General features: G+C 52.9%; 1 protein-coding gene across 1 annotated transcript in view; it reads right to left on the bottom strand.

Moving 5' to 3' along the window:
- Positions 1-13953, bottom strand: part of CHST8 (carbohydrate sulfotransferase 8) — a 121229-nt gene that overhangs the window by 65886 nt on the left and 41390 nt on the right. The gene's annotated exons all lie outside the window — the stretch shown is intronic.

A 13953-nucleotide genomic window follows, 5' to 3' on the forward strand; every position in this document is an offset into this window, starting at 1 on the left:
CACCCTTACTCAGGTGCGTCCCTTTCACTTTTTCAAGCCCAAGGAGGTGAAGGGAAGCCCGGTCACCACCTGTGGCCAAGACACCAGCTTCCTGCCAGGGTCTCCTGTATCTGCACCCCTAGAAAATCCATGGAGAGAGACACTGCCCAGTTCCTGCCCAGGGGAGCCCAGTATGGAGCCCCAACACCCACAGCTGGGGACAGCGGTCACACCCCTGCAATGTCCAGGCAGGAATCTGGGTCCTTCTCCCTCGCAACTGGCCTGGTGGACAGAAAAGCTCTTGGGTCTCTCTCTGCCCTGGCTCCTGTTTACAGGGTGCTGGGGACAAGGGTCTCCACGGAACTGGAGGCTTTGAGGAGGAGCCTCCCAGGCCCAGAGGATGTCAGGGACTGAGTGACTCCCCACCCCCACCAGCCAGAGCTTTCCCTCCCTGACAGACTGAAGGATGGGCTGGTGGGATCGAGGCTCCACTGGATAGTCACACCTGCAGGAGCTGAAGCTCTGGCCAGATCACGGCTGTCCCTGCTCTCAAAGCCCTGGGGCCTGGAGCTGAGACGGGGCAGCCAGACCCAGATCTGACAGACCCCAGGCTCAGAGGCTGTGTCCCTGCAGATGGACCCCCACTGCTCTGGCCGCTGCAGACCCAGAGCATGCCTGCGTGGCTTGTCCCAACCCTCGTTCCTCCTGAAGTAGAAGAAATTGCAAATACACCAGTACCAACCAAGTGACATCGGTTGGGCCAGGCTGTGGGTCAAGATGGGGGTACCCCAGGACTTCCCTGGTGGTCCAGTGGTTAAGACTCCGTGCTTCCACTGCAGGGGGCGTGCGTTCGATCCCTGGCCTAGGGAACTGGGATCCCACATGCCGCGCAGCGTGGCCAGAAAAAAACAGATGGGGGTGCCCCAAGACCATCTGCCCAAGGGAAGGATGTAAATTTCTGCAGTGGGGCGGGGCCTGGTGGGGTGGGACAGGTGCGGAAGGGGAATCCGCCCAGTAAGATGTCACTGGGTCCCCTTACCTTCACGGGGTCCTACCCGCCCGGGCCCAGGGATACCACCCTCTTTCCACCCAAGGAGCCCTTGGGAACTTGTCCCTCCCTGGCACAGGGCAGCGCCCGAGGGAGGCTGAGCCCAGGTGGGCAGATCCCAGCAGCCTCCAAGAGCACAGCTGGGTGGCTGATGGGGCCCCAGACCAGATGTGCTGCTCGGCACAAGGATGGTCCCTGCCCGGGGTCTCCTTGGTGCGATATCTTGGTCAGGGAACCCATCTCCGACCTTGCACCCAGGTGCTGGGGGAGGAAACCCTAACTTTTTCCCCTCTGCATCCAACCTGGGGGGCGCGAAGCAGGAAGTGATACTAAGAGAAGCCCCTCCCTCCCCTGCCCAGACAGATTCCCAAGGACTAGACAGTGCTCAGCAAAGCTCTGAGGCTGAGGAGTTAAATTGCAGGTTTAGGTTTCTCCCCTCTACAGTCTCTGTAATTATTTTTTCACTCAGTTAACTTTAATTAACCTGCTCCAGGCCTCCACGCATGGGAACGTGCGTGAATGCCGGGCTCTCTGGGCTGGCCCGAGCAGGGGTTTCCCACGGCCTCCCAGCTTTTATGTCTGGGAGGCAGTGCTGAGCCGGGCTCGGTTTGCCTCTGGAGTTGGCTCTGGGGTTCCAGCTGGCCCTGACCTCGCTGCAGTGGCCCCCTGCCACAGAGAAAGATGGCTGCTTCCTGCCATCACCAGAGACACTCCCACCCTGGGCTTGCGGTGGGTGAAAATGGGTAGCCACGTGTCCCCAAAGGCTCAGACCCTGAAGCCCCTCATGAAGGGCTGTGGCCTCCCCCTCCATGGCTGCCCCAGATGGGACTGTCCTGGGGACCTGGCTCATCATCCTGCAAAGACACAGATGCAAGAGCGCAGGCCCCAGGCGCCGGGAAAGGACGAGGCCACTCTCAGCGCTGCCCACAGCATGCCCGGCACCCTGTGGTCTCCCAGGCCCTTCCCTCAGTGAAGACAGGCCCTGAGTGCAGGACCCACCGGGTAAGCCTATAAGCAAGGCCACAGCTGTAAGGACACCCAGCTTATGCTGGCCATGGTGTTGGCACGCCTCCTGCAGCCACACCAGCCTGCAGAGTCAGACACGAGGCCAGGAGGCTGATCTGATCTAAGGAGGGGGAGAGGGAAGGAGAGAGGAAGGCGGGACGACAGGATGGCAAATTGATGGCCAGTGTACACAGCGGCCCGGTTAAACAGCTAATAAAGAGCTGCCTCATCTCGACCCAGAGACTCTACTGGATGAGAAAAGGGGACTCAGACGCACATGTGATCATCATCGCACTGTCTGTACAGTGGCTGGCCCTGCACAGGTGAGTACAGAGAGCTGGTCAGTCCCTTTTTCTTCCTAATCTGTCACACCGTCGCCGTTCAAGCCAGTATCGATTCCCCTTGTCCTGCAGCCACGACCTGTCCTCGCTTGTTTCTGAACCTGCCCAAACCAAGTCCACCCAGTGGAGCCAGGCTCCAGCAGCCCATGTGCCTGGAGCCGGGATGAGGACCACATCCCCGCCCCCAAATCTGGGGGAGAAGAGAACACAGCCCCAGGACCTGCACCTTCACTGTGGCAGGAGCGTCAACCATTCAAGTGTCTCATTTCAGTGACTCTTTTTTTTGTTGGCCCCCAAGAGAATATAAGCCCCTTCCCCCACCAGCCCAGGGAAGCTGGTGTTAGAGTTGTGCTTGGCTTCCCCTGCCCAGGCCCAGCCCTTAAGCCTAAGACCCCAGCCTTCCCCCGCCCCCCCACCCCCCACCCCTCCCCACCCCCGCGACACTCCTCCCAGTGGGGGCTCTCACTGAGAGACCATCTGATTGGCTAACTCCCTGCTCCATGTGAACACGAATCAAAGGTTAGCATGCCTCCCCTCCTGGGAGACTAGTTCGCAGTCTGGCTGGGTCTTCAGTGCCCCAGGAGGGGGCCAACATCACATTATCCATAGGAACGTCCTTCCTTTAAAGGGAGGTAGCTGAGAGGTCACCAGCGGGCCACCAGACACTCCAGAGGGTATGCACATCCTATCCACTACTGTTCCCGTGAGGGTCCTTGTCTTCAAAGTCACACGTTATTTTCAAGGGCGTGGGGAGAGCTGTCCAAAGGCTGTCTCCCTCTCCAGGGAGTTGAGCTGCTGCCTGGGAAGGGGACACCACACTCTACCACAGGCTGGGGCCGGGCTGCCCGGGGGCCCATAAACACGTTCACAGGCCTCCGCCCCCAGCTGGGAGGACTGGTGCACCCTCAGCACGGACTGCATCACCCTCGGCTCCGACGACAAGTGGAAAACCCTCCCCTACTTCCCTGCTTCCCTTCCAAGGCCAACAGACAATAAGAAAATTCAAATAACTGGGGGTGGAAGGGGGAGGGGTGAGGCAAGAAAAATAAACAGCCCGCTGAGTTTTCAGAAGGTCCTGCCCTTCTCACAATTCCTAGCGCTCCCAGCGGCTTCTCTCCCTGAGGCCTGAATGGCATCACCAATTTTTACTAAGAAAAAGAAATCCAATTAATCTTGTAAACACCTCCCGGGACACAGAGCAGGGCCAAGGATTTCTCCTATTTCCTTATTTATCTGATTTAAAAACTCGTCTCTAGAAAATTCACTTCAGGGCACAAGCAAGGACTTGGGAATTCAGCCAACAAAACACACGCACCTCCAGTGGCGAAGGGCCGGCAGGCAGACGGACGGACAGCTCCAAGGACACACTTGGCTGTGGATGCTCCAAGGCCCAGACACTCACCCCAGTCACCCAGAGGACTCTGTGTCCCGCTGGAGGCAGCAGGATGCATCCAGCCACATGCCTACTAGGTGCACTCACTTGGTGTGCAGACCCCGGGCCCAGGAAAGTTCTCTGTCTAGTCAGTCTCCTTCTCTAACCGGCAGGAGTGAAGCAGGAGCGAAGAATGACGTCCCTCCTGGCTGAGGGTTCCAGGAGAAGCTGCTCATCGGGAGACAGGCTGCTATGGCAACTTGAGGAGAATGGAGCCAGGCACTGCCGTCACCTTGAATCCGGCACCAAGCGTTCTGCCAGGGCAGCAGAGGGGGCTGCGCCTCCAGCTCTGCCCCGCACCGAGGCCGGCGCTGGGGCTGACCTCCCGGCTTCCCTCCTCAGCCTCCTGGCCTCAGTAACTCATTTGCTCTTTGCTGAAACAAAGCACACAGCCCAGTCCCCTGAGAACACCACCTCCATCTGTTTTGTCAGACGAGTTCTTCCATGTGTATGGCTCCTGCTTACTTCTGAGATGGGGTTCTTCTTGATTTCAGGTCCTTAAAATCCTGCAGCTAATTATAACTGCTCTAACGGCAGCGGTGGTAGCAGCAGCAAACTCTGGGACGAGTCCCTCCAGTCTTTATGCCTAGGCGTAAAGTTGCAATGCTCTGTGAGGATGACGAATGGCTGCAAGCGCTGAGACTCTGAGGCGGGGCTGCAGACTCCTGCCCCACCGCTGACACCTGTGTGTGTGTGTGTGTGTGTGTACGTGCTGACCTGGGTCCTGAAATGGCCAGGGCCCAGCCTTGCCACACCCAAGTAGGCATGACAGCACCCCATTCCTGGGGCAAGCAATTCACCTGATATGCATCCCCCTGTTACAAGGCACGGAGTCCTTCCAATCCCCCATGCTCTCTGCAGGGGGAGAGAAAGGGGACGCTAAGGTGAAGGCCGAGGCATAAATCAGGCTCAAACAGCCCCAAGCCATATCCCCACTGCCCCACAAGGAACACCACAGCCCAGCTTCCCACCACTGCGCATACAAAGAGGATGAACGGAAGCCTGCAAACACACAGCCACAGCAAGAGGGTCCTGAGAGCCTGGCCAAGGTGTCACAGGCTGCAGTGCCTTCCACTGCTACTCTGGGTATCATCCTGCCCAGAACGTCTTATATTTTCAGGGTGTTTTATGACAATGGAACAGGGTCGTGGAGTAGTAATTCTACAGGTAGAAAAACCGAGTCCCTCCCCACCCCTGCCCTGGCTGTACCTCCAATCTTGTGAGCATGTGTACCTCGGTTACAGCCCTTCCCCCACTGTGTGGAGAGCATTCACATGCCTGTTTCAGACTCTTTGCTCATCTCTGTACTCCCAGCACTTAGCACAGTGCCTGGCACAGGTGATCGATAAACTTCGCTGCACGTTGAATGAGCATGAGTTAATAGACAGAGGTGATTGGGTCATCTGGAGAGAGGCACTCCATGAACCTGGAATTTAAAAAAGGTCACTTATGTTTCAGGGAGACGTGGGTTTGTTTCGATCAGGTCTGGGTTGGAATCAGGTCCAATGAGTAGTCCAATCCTATGACTGAAGAAGAGACAAGGAACCAACGGAACCTGACAGCTCCCAAACACCCAAGGCACACTCACCACCAAGATCCTCATGTTGGTAGGGCAGGTTTCAAATCATGGGGCTTGAAGACTCGTATACTTGTAGAGGTACATGACGACTCTATTTCTATATATACACGTATATTAACACACGTAACACATGCACAGGCAAATATACAAGTAATTTAGAGGCCGTAAAATGGATGATTCCCAAACCTTTAAAATACAGTATGATGGCAGGAAACTCGACAAAATTGGAGGTTGAATGTGCTAATCAAAAACCAATGAAAGCAACACATGGTGTAACATGGATGAACCTTGAGGACATTATGCTATGTGAAAGAAGCCAGTGACAACAGGACAAATACTGTACGATTCCATGCAGTCAAATTCAGAGACAGGAAGTAGAATAGTGGTTACCAGGGGCTGCAGGGGAGGGAGGGAGGAATGGGGCATTATTAATTAATGGGTACAGACTTTCGGTTGGGAAAGATGAAAAAAGTCCTGGAGATGCAGAGTGGTGATGGCTACACAACAATGTGAATGTAATTAATGCCTCTGGACTTAAATATGGTTAAAATGATAAGTTTTATATTATATATATAAATAATAGTAAGGATAGTAATTTTACTGCAATAAAAAAAAAAATCAATGAAAGCAAACTGAGCAGAAATCACTATGTTATCATTTTGCTCATCCCACAGGTGACTGGGTGTGGGCCCAGAAGCTGAGGAGGACCAGAATGGTCAAGTTCACACCTGTGTGAAACATGACCAGGACATAGAGGAACTAAGTATACGAACCCAGGCAGCCCCCGCAAAAGCAACCAGATGTCATGGGATGGACAGAAGGCTCAGAGTGGAGCTCACGTTCTGGGCCTGGCTGCCCCTCCAATTAACTGTTGACCCTCAGGGCTTGATTTTCCTAACCTTGAAATCAAGATGCGTCCAAAATATGCACTATAGGTGAGTTTCCAAATTCCTTGCAGCTCTGGAGTGAGACAAACACCTATCCTGGAGAACAGAAAGGCACCTTGGGAATTTTATTTGCGTGAGGCCACTTTCAGGTCCCTCACCCACACCTGCTGACTATCCCTTGCCACAAATCTGGGTCAATGCTGTGCCTCTATGGACCAAAGCTGCCAAGCTGTTTCTCTTCGAGATAACTCTGTCCTTATTTGAGGGGGCAAGGGACCCTGATGCAAGTGTCCAACTGAAAAATGTGTTCTCAGGTTCTTTCTGATCTACCCCTGAGGCTTGGGTGGTTGAGGCGAGTCTCTCCTGGGTCCACTCTCTACCTGGGTTACCACTGCTCTATGTTTGAACCCACTGAGCCCAGTTGGGACAGTGTCTCACCTAATGATAAAAATCATTTTAAGGCAGAAATCTAAACAGGGCTAATGATTTAAACCCCACTGGAAAGTATCCATGGTCAACTTTATCATTTAAAAATCTTTAATTCTTAAACAATGTAAAAGAGGCAGCATGAGGCGTCCTTGTGGTGATGGAAATGTCCTCTGTCTTGACTGTATCAATGTCAACGTTCTCACTGTGATATTGGACTGTAGTTTTACAAGATGTTACTATTGGGGGAAACAAGATAAAGGGTACACAGTATTTCTCTGTATTACTTCTTACAACTGTATGTTAATCTATAATTATTTTGAAATAAAAAGTTTAGTTAAAAAAATCAAGAACTTAAAAAGAAAAGTTACTGGCCTTTCAGCTCACGCATAATGGAAGCACATTCTAATGTTGTGCACGTAAATAACAGATAACCATTTTCATGGATTAGCGCCATCCTCTGTTGAATAAGAAACACTTTAAAGGTAAGGGACTATGCCTTTAACGGGAAAATTTGATGTGTTAGCAACTACTGGTTGATCTTTGTGTATTTTTCAATTGCAAATTGCACTTTAAAAATGCAAACAATTATTAATATTGATTTGGACTAAAACAATATTGAATTTCAATGTATTTCTGGCTCTTTCATGAATCTCCCCCTGGATAATACTCTTTTATCATAATCAATGATAAAAGAGTATTTGCATGCTCGATTTCTTTTCAGTGAGGGACGTTGAAGAGGGCTGATGTGATCCATGGATAATGAACTTCACAGGGACAAGGTTGGCTCCAGAGTCCTCTGCCAGGTTCTCAAGCTTAGCAGCTGGGACAAACTTTCAGGGCCACTTTCCCCTCTGGTCTTTATCCAAACCGATATTACAGAGCACAGGCTATGAACAAATGCTCAAGGCCTGGAATGGGACTTAGTGTCACAGTTTTTAGGGGAAACGGAAAAGGAATAGACATTTGTCATGCTTTGTTAACGTTCCAGGCACTATGTGGGATACCACATAAACATCTCATTTAGCTTTCACACAATAACCTCTTGAAGTGAAAATCTTTATCCCTATTTGTCACAGGCTTTGGTTTTCTATAAGGAGATGCTGTGATGGAGTTTGGGGTACAAGATGTTTATCAAGGCTCAACATATATGAAGTTGGAAAAGGGAGGAAGGGGGAGTGAGCAGAAGTCGGTCAGGGATTCAGGTCCAACACAGCCTGGATGGGAACTCTGGAGTAGGTGTTGGCTGTCAGAGCACCCTGCAGCAGGCAGAAATGGCTCCGCCTGGATGCCTCTACCTTACTCAGTAGCTGGATGTGGGGTGCCCAGGGAAGGGCATGACCCGGGATAAGGCAGTTTGCTGCAGATCCCTAAGGAGCTGACGGCTGACCACCTGTCCTGCGGGTGGTCAGTGAGTCCTTCCTGGAAGGGGATCCAGGCAGCACATCTCCAAGTCCACTGCTCTGTTTCACAGATGATAAAATTAAGACCCAGAGAGACTGTCAAGGTTACACGGTAAATAAGCCATCCCAGATCTGTTTGTCTTGCTTCTTCCAAACAAAAGCATAGATCAGATTATCCTGACCTTCAATTACTGAGGCACGAAGGTTTGAAAGTCTCCAGAGGAACATGCAGAAAGTTTGACTGCGTAAGCAGATACCTTTGTTTCACCTGCAACGCGCACTACTAACATCCCTGCAACACGCATGCATGTGTCTGGGTGCACACACACGCTTACTTCTTGGCAATTAACTCATTGCTAATGGTAGGCGGGGACGTGGATTATTTGGGTTAAAAGTTCCCCTGACAGTACAGCCTGGAGAGCATCTCCCCACAGTAGAGCCTCTGGATCTTGCGAAGCGCAGCAGACGACGTACGAAGCTGCACGGCCTCCTTTTACTTTTAGAAAGCACCGAGCTACTCACACTTTCCAGCTGCTTTGAAATCCACAGCCACAGCAGGGAAAATTTACAGGGAGGAAAAAATTGCATATTTACTTCTCAAAATTGAAAGTTGGGGTATAATATGAACAGAAAGGAGTGTATGAGTAAACCCAGAATGCCCTGGGCCCTGGCAGAGTGCAGCTGCCTCCAAGTTGCAAACTGAATCCACAGACTCCAGGAGTAGAGAATGGCAAGGAGGTTTGGCTTCCTTCCAGGGAATCCCTCTCCCTGCAGCTGGCGCAAGGAAGCCCCAGAGGACTTGCTTTTGTGCTCCCAGCTGCCAAGAGTGCCTGGCACAGAGGAGGTATCCGGGCAATGTGTAATGAGTGATGAAAGGCTAGGAGGAGGAGGGAGGAAGGGAAAGGATGCTTGCACACGAAGGCCGGCTGGGTGCTTTGAGGTGAGGTCATGTGGAGCCCAGCAGGTGTGCCCTGGGTGTCCTGTGGGAGCAGGCTGGCCTTTCTAAGCTGGCGCCAAGGCTGACCGCCACATTCATGATTCCTACTAGTCCAGCATGATTTCCCCTGGAGCTCTTCTCAGAACAGGCTGCTGGTTCCTTCCAATCTAAGGGCTCAGAGACTAAGGATATGGCAGAATAACCAAGTTGTCTCTGTCCTGACTGTTCCGTGGAGAAGTGGGTCTCTCTCAGGCTATCAGGATGGGGCCAAGGCTGTGAGTGACCTGGAAGTCCTAATGAGCAGCTATGCATGAGGTAGGAGCCTGCCTTCTCCATGAGACTCTGCCTCATGTCTCCTTCCACTTGACTTCCTGTATTTCAAGTCTCCTCCCCCTCAATGCCTTCCCCCCTTTTCACCACAGGGTTGGAAAGACATAAATTTAGGACCAACCTCCCCTCCCTTCCCTCTCCCCCGACATCCAACTGTACACTTGGTCCCCTGCTCCTGTCCTGTCTATCTTTTCCAGCCCCTCAGTGTGGCTGATTCAGCACCGGGGTCCTGGACAGCTCCCCACCTCCACACCACTTCTGGCAGTGCATGTGCTGTCCCTCCCTTTTCAAAACCGTCTGAGGGCACCCCGTTGCCGAATAGTCCAAGTTTAAATGTCTCAGCATGTCCCACAAGGCAAGTCAGTATCCGGTCTCATCTCTCACCATTCCCTGACAGCCCCCAGGCTGGGTGAGAGGCATCCAAAGAGCCCCTGGGCTTTCCTCCAACACAGGTAAGAGTGAGAAGTGAGTGTAGAGAAAAGACCACTGGGCTCTGAGTGTGTGCTACTGTCAGCACTAAATTTTCTCCCTGGGAGACTTTGGGGATCATCATTTTACATCTCTGAGCTTCAGTTTTCCCAACCAGTAAGTCAGTCCCAGGTGGACTGATACCTCAGGGCTATTTGTGAAGATTCCTGCTGTGATGGGATGCTGTCCTGGGGTGGAGGAAAGAGACTCAGGGCAGGTGGGGTGAGCTTCTGAGTCCCAGTCCCTTCCCTGCAGGGCACGTGCTCTCCATGGTTGGTCTTGCCCTTCTCTCCAAACAGTTCTGCTGACTTCTCTGCTTACCCTGAACAACATACAAGGGAGGGGGAGGGGTTCTGGGTCTTCTCTCCCTGAGCCTGCAGTCTCTTTTCTGCTGCCCTGCGTCCTGGATGTTCTCATCTTTCAGCTTCAAGGACACAGGTAGAAAAGGGGCTAAACCTTTATGATCCCTGGACATGGCACTCTATGGCATGTTTGCCAGGCTGGAGTGGAGGGCAACACCCAGTGAGCTGGGAGCATCTGAAAACAGAATGGCATCAACACAGGCCCCACGTTATGCCCTATACCACTCTGCATGCAAAGGGTCACTTGAGCCTTGACTTTTTACATGGTTGCTGAAAACAGGAAGACACAGGTGCAAATACACATTTTTATGACGAGACTCAGACTGGCCAATCGATGGTCTTCAGTGAACACTTGTTTAAAGCAGCCCTGTCCTATAATAACCGTAAGACATTTTAATATGAAAATTCTTTTAAAGTAACCCTTGGTAGCAGATCCAGACCTTCAGATTTTCTGGTTTGAAAACCTGGATTTTTAACTTGATATTTCCTGATTCTTAAATTGGTAAGTAATGTACATTTTAAAAACCGAATTGACCCAATAAAAACTCATGTCCAAGTTGGATTTGGCCCGGGGTCCACCCATTGCCAGTCCTGCCATGAAAAGCATAGCCTGGATTGGGGAAAAGCACCCAACCTCTGGATAAAAATGATGCCTAACAGTTCAAGGAATTTTTGTGCAAAATCATCTGAGGGGAGAGAAAGCTTGTGAGTCAGCTGAAGTGGAGTGAAACTGCAGCAGCCTCGCTGGTCAGGAGCTGCTTCCTACAGCTCTGTAACCAGATGGCACTCATGCAGAAACAGGGCCTTCCAGCCCAGGGCATCTGTCTCCACCTGGAGGACAGTCACTGTGGTAGGACAGCGGAGTAGTGACACAGTATCCCAACCCAGCAGTCACACTCACACACACACACACACACACACACATGCACACACTCACACTTGTATGCGCCTGTTATGGGTTGAATTGTGTCCCCCCAAATTCATATGTTGAAGCCCTAATCCCCAGTACCTCAGAATGTGACCTTACTTGGAAACAGGGTCATTGCAGAGGTAATTAATTAACATGAGGTCACACTGGAGTAGGTGAGCCCCTAATCTAATAGGGCTGATGTTCTTATGAAAAGGGGAAATCTGGACACAGACATGCACACAAGGAGAATGTCCTGGGAGGATAAAGGCAGAGATCTACAAGTCATGAGATGCCAAAGACTGCCAGAAATCCCTCAGAAGCTCGGGGAGAGGTCTGGAACAGATTCTCCTTCACCACGCCCAGAAGGAACCAACCCTGCAAATACCTTGATCGCAGACGTCTACACTCCAGAATGGTGAGACAATATTTTTCGGTTGTTTAAGCGCCCCCCTCATCGTGGTATTCTGTTATGGTAGCCCCGGCAAAGGAATACAGCTCCTGTGGCAGAAGGCTCAGCCCCCACCTATAGGGCAGTATCCTCGGTGGGACAGGAAGGAGCTGGGGTGTTGCCAGGAGACCAGCTCTTGCCTGGTTCGGTGGTTGCCATCAATTGTGTGCAGTGTCAGACTAAGCATTTGCCATGAGCCCTGTGACAACCAGCATGTGTTTGGAGGTGAGTAATAGAAAACCCAGCTCGGTGGGAGTCCCGAAGTTTCATGGTGTCACCAGGACCCAGGTCCTTCCTGTGGCTCTACTCCTCTGTCCTCAGGCAGGTTTTATCCTCAGATGGCTCCTTCACGGTTGTACGATGGCTGAGCCACAGTCCAGCTTACAGGCATCCTCGTTACATCCAGCAGGACAGAGGGAGCCCTGTCCCCAACTGGATCCCAAGACAATGGCACCTCTGGGGCTGGGGGAGTGCCTTCTGTTGGTGGATGCAGGCCTGGGTTACTGGAGCCAGTGGGATGGAACTGGCCTCCCTGGAGCTGAGGGTGGGGTCAATCCCTCCCAAACCCAGACACTAGGGTACGAGCTGGGGAGGGGTGATCCAGAGCTGGCCACTGAGCTCACTGCACAATTATCTCCTTTGCTCCATATAAAAGCCACATGAACAAGTATAACCCCCATTTTACAGATGAGGAAACAGACTTAGAGAGGCTGAATAACTTACCCAAGGCCACACTGCTAGGAAGTGGTGGAGTCAGATTTGAATTCAGGTCTAAGTCCAAAGGACGTGCTCTCCACCACTCCTCCTGTTGAGCCCTGGAACTAACCCTGACTGTGACCAAGGAAGCCACATGCCAGGTACACGCCAGCCCAGACCTGTGTCGGTCAGTGGGGAGGTGGTCAGGGCTGCTCTGCCGCTCTCGGGAGCCCTCTCTAAGCCACACCCTGCCCGCAGCTCTGGCCTGCTGGCTCCCAAGCAGATACTGGCCTTGGTGAGAGCTTGAGGGACAGTGAGAGCAAGGAAGGTCCTAAGAGGGCCCTCAGCTCATGTGTGGAAGTGTCTCTAACTACATGTGTGCACACACACGTGTGAGCGTGCAGACGTGTCTCTGTGATTCCGTCCTGTGGATGGAGTGGGTGAAGGGCCGGGTATGTGTGCCTGGCCTGGGTGAGCGTGTGTGTAAGTGGACATGTGTGTGCGAGTGGATGCGTGTGCATGTGTGTGCCCCTGTGTGGCGGCTCCAGAACCTCCCACCCCTCTGCCCTGTGACCACCAGCAGGGAGCAGTCCAGCTGCAGCCCAGGCCGTTCCCAGCTCCTGGCCACCAGGACACAGACTGCAGCAGCCCTCGCTCCCAGATCAGCGGTGCTCCCGCACCCCCAGCTGCTGCCTGGGGTCAGGCCTCCTTCCTGGCAGAGGAGAACAAGGCTCCCTTTTCTGCAGGGCCCGGAGGGAAGGTGGCGGGAGGGTGGGCTGCGGGGAGCAGTGCTCAGGGGTGGCAGCCCAGAAAGGCCATCTGTGCTGTGCCTCCCACTCTCCCCACTCCGTCCCTTTCCGCCTCAGGGTGCGTCACTCTGGCGACCCCTGGGAACTGGAAGCTAATTTTCCATGATCATTAGCGATGGAAAGACCTCAGGTTCTGCCTTTAATTAAAGTCAAATGTCGGGCTGAGGAGAAGCGTTGCATGCAGGCATCCTCTCCTCACTTGTAAAAGCCATACGCAAGTAATTAAGCCAGGCATGGAAGCCATAATTAAAACTTTCACAAACCCCCTCATTAGCTGAGCAGCGGGCACGGAACAGTGGAACCGAGCCCCTCCCTCCTGTCGGTAGCAGTTCCTACAGATGGTTGATTGGGGCTGGGGGAGGGGGCAGGCTGCACCTAGCTGACCGTGCACCTGGCAATGAGCTGACGAGACTCCTGACCTCCCAGGCCAGCAGTGATGACCTCTCACCTCTATCTAGGAAGCTTCTAGCCAAGGGCTAGGGCTCCCAGAGTGTAATGGGTGGATCCCTGTTCATACCCCCACCCCCCCACCCCCAGGTCAAGGAGGACCACGACACAGGACCCTGGTCCCAAATCTCACAGTCTCCCTGGCTCGGGTCCCATCTGTGCAGGGCGGGATGCACTGACGACGCGGGAGAAGGGTCTCAGCTAGAGATTAGAGATGGCGCCAGTCGGACATCCTCAACCCCCCTTACCCCCCAGTGTGCCCAGGAGGGAAGCGGGACCCTCGGATGGAGGCAGGCTCAGCAGATCCCTTCTCTCTCGCAGCAACTGTGTGTCCCTTCAACTTCTGCCATGCACACAGGCCTGGTGGCCGCTGTGCAGCAAGTGACCCACCTGAAGACAAAGGCCGTAGACAGGATACCTCCACACACCCCAGAAACACTCCATCA

Source organism: Delphinapterus leucas, chromosome 20 (assembly GCF_059928025.1).
Source record: "Delphinapterus leucas isolate spDelLeu-1000000601 "Yukka" chromosome 20, BTC_Dleu_Yukka2, whole genome shotgun sequence".
NCBI lineage: Eukaryota > Metazoa > Chordata > Mammalia > Artiodactyla > Monodontidae > Delphinapterus > Delphinapterus leucas.